The following is a 2,894-nucleotide window of genomic DNA, read 5'->3' as shown; positions in this document are numbered from 1 at the left end:
GATTTAGTCAGTCATACACTTAGTTCTTATCAGTGTTTAAAAGAGGACATGTTAAAACTCTGTTTAGTCAAAGTTAAACATAAAACATCAAAGTTCATTACAAGTGGCCCTTCGAGGGCCACCATAACGCTCATGTGGCCCTCGGTGAAAATGATTTTGACAGCCCTGAGTTAGAGGCTCAATCCAAAGTAAATTGCTATTAGAAGCTGGTCATTTCTATTTATTTATCTACATTTTCTTAATTTTACGTTTTAAACATAGATGCATGAGCATGATTTTACATGCTTTTGCTGAATTAATACTGTATGAATGATTTGAAAATCACTTTTAGTGGAATTGATTTCCCATATGGCCTTTTACAGCTGTAGGGGCCTGTGAAAGTTTGATGGGAATGAAACATATTCCTGGATGTTTATCAATGTTTACTCATCTATTTACTGATAGTGTATCCAATTATGGCATATTTTAAATAGCGTAGCTGGATTAAGAACTAATGGATTGTAAAAAAAAAAGAAAATTAAAACTAAAGCTGATTCTTGACTTTTTGAGTTTTATTGTATTGCTTCTCTGTCTCAGTGTATTCAATCATTTCAGAGGTCTGTTTATTCTGCATTTTGTTAGAGTTGCTGATACAGTCAGTTTTGAGCACAATCCCCCTCATACTGCCCTTTGGCATTCATAATCTAGCCTCAATCAGTTAGCTGAGACATTTTCCAGATGTCTGTGTAAATACTGATTACTGCAGTGGTTTTTATTAGTTCAGTGAATAGTTGATGTTTTTTCTGGTCCAAGTTTTGTTTCAGTGAAGTTGAGGAGAGTTTTAATTTGGCTTGATTTCAGATTGTTTCTGAAGCTCTTTGTCCCTAAGATGCGGTTAAAGTCAAGCATCGTTGGCTTGGAACTAAATGTTATTTTTTTGCCCTAAAAAAAAAGAAAAAATAATCATAATTTTAGTAAACTGAAATCCCTATTGCCATTAGGGTCCAGTCTGCCAATACTAGTAAAAAAAACAAGCATGTTTTTAAATAGGAATTGTAACAAGTAAAAAAATACTGTTAAATTATAAGACTATTAGTTTATAACGTCTTTGAAATGATACAGCAGCTATTTCTACACAGTGTATCATGATTCATATTGCATTATGTTTGTAAACGTTTTGATATTAATGCATGTGGATCTCAAAACATATGTCATATTTCTTGTGTAATATTAAGTTTGCATTTTTTAGACAATACCAAAGAAAAAAGTACAAGAAAACACATTTAGTTAGAGTAAGACTGTAGCTAAATTGTAAAGTTTCAAATAGGCTATGTTAACTTATGGAAGCCCATTTCTGCCACCCTGATAAAAAAATAAACCTTGTATCTCATAATTATGACTTAGCTATCTCATAATTATGACTTAGCTATCTCATTATTCTGAGATAGTATCTCATAATTATGATATACTATCTCATAATTATGACTTAGCTATCTCATTATTATGAGATAGCTATCTCATTATTATGAGATACTATCTCATAATCATGAGATAGCTATCTCATAATTATGAAATAGTATCTCATAATTATGAGATAGCTAAGTCATAATTATGAGATAGTATATCATAATTATGAGATACTATCTCATAATAATGAGATAGCTAAGTCATAATTATGAGATAGTATCTCATAATTATGAGATAGCTAAGTCATAATTATGAGATAGCTAAGTCATAATTATGAGATAGTATATCATAATTATGAGATACTATCTCAGAATAATGAGATAGCTATCTCATAATTGTGAGATAGTATATCATAATTATGAGATACTATCTCATAATAATGAGATACTATCTCATAATTATGAGATAGCTAAGTCAGAATTATGAGATACAAGTTTTATTTTTTTTTTATCAGGGTGGCGGAAATGGGCTTCCATATTAACTTAACTAAAATCAGAAAAAAGTAAAAAAAAAAAAAGCCACTTGAGTGTCGTCGCTTGTTTGATGACGTAATATTTATTGCGACCGGTGAAGCGCTGTCACACGCACAGCTGTGTGTGTTGTTGTGATTAAAAGAAAAAGAAGAAAACGACTTTCTACAGAAAATTGCTGCCAAAGTAATTTAGCGTCGCTACCGGTAAGATAAAACAAAAACCGTGGTGATTTTCTTTAGGTGTTCAACGCGCTTTGCCTCACGTTTCTTATCACGTCTTTGTTTACAAACGACTCGTTTAACATAGTTAGTTTACCTAGCTGTGAAATTTTAGTTTTTATAAAGTCAGGGTACATTTTAGTTCTACGGGTTTGCGTGTCAGAATATCATGATTATAAAACAAAGAAAAGAAGAAAAAGATGGGGGAAAAGCAACGCTTTCCCACCATGAACAGCACACATAAGTGTAGGAAACTAGTTATAGTTTACTACTATTGTTATGAACTAATGGAGAATTTGGCAGCCAGGTGCTACTAATCATATACAATAGCTAACAAAAACAGGCCTGTTCTCATAGTAATTGCTGATAGATATCCTCGCCCTAATTCATATGCATGTCTATTAGAATATCCGAAAACATGAGTTGGCAGTTTGCTGGATTAACAAGACAGGAAGATATCAGCATCATTTTAGAAACAATTGTTTCTCTAATAATCTAGTGTGTCTAAATGATTTGACGTTCATCATCCTGCAAATATTTTTTATATTTATCTTTAAAAATTGTCCTATGTTTCTGAGATTAAAGTTTTTAAAATAGTTTTTATTGCGATATAAATAGTTTTTACGAAAGAGCATTTCATTCAAACACACAACAATCATCTTCTCTTGTATTTACAAGATCAATATCTTGTAATTAGCTTGTAATTAATGTACACACACACACACACACACACACACACACACACACACACACACAC

General features: G+C 31.7%; 1 protein-coding gene across 3 annotated transcripts in view; it reads left to right on the top strand.

Moving 5' to 3' along the window:
- The first annotated feature begins 1,993 nt into the window (after nt 1-1,993).
- The window catches only part of xrcc4 (X-ray repair complementing defective repair in Chinese hamster cells 4), a 52,452-nt gene continuing 51,551 nt past the window's right edge, over nt 1,994-2,894 (top strand). For all 3 annotated transcript variants that reach the window (XM_014020506.1, XM_014020504.1, XM_014020507.1), the window contains exon 1: nt 1,994-2,122. The gene's annotated coding sequence lies outside the window, so the exon portion shown is untranslated. The remainder of the gene's footprint in view (nt 2,123-2,894) is intronic.

The sequence above is a fragment of the Austrofundulus limnaeus genome, unplaced genomic scaffold (assembly GCF_001266775.1).
Source record: "Austrofundulus limnaeus strain Quisiro unplaced genomic scaffold, Austrofundulus_limnaeus-1.0 Scaffold254, whole genome shotgun sequence".
Lineage (NCBI taxonomy): Eukaryota > Metazoa > Chordata > Actinopteri > Cyprinodontiformes > Rivulidae > Austrofundulus > Austrofundulus limnaeus.
This window is presented reverse-complemented; position numbering and strand designations above follow the sequence as displayed.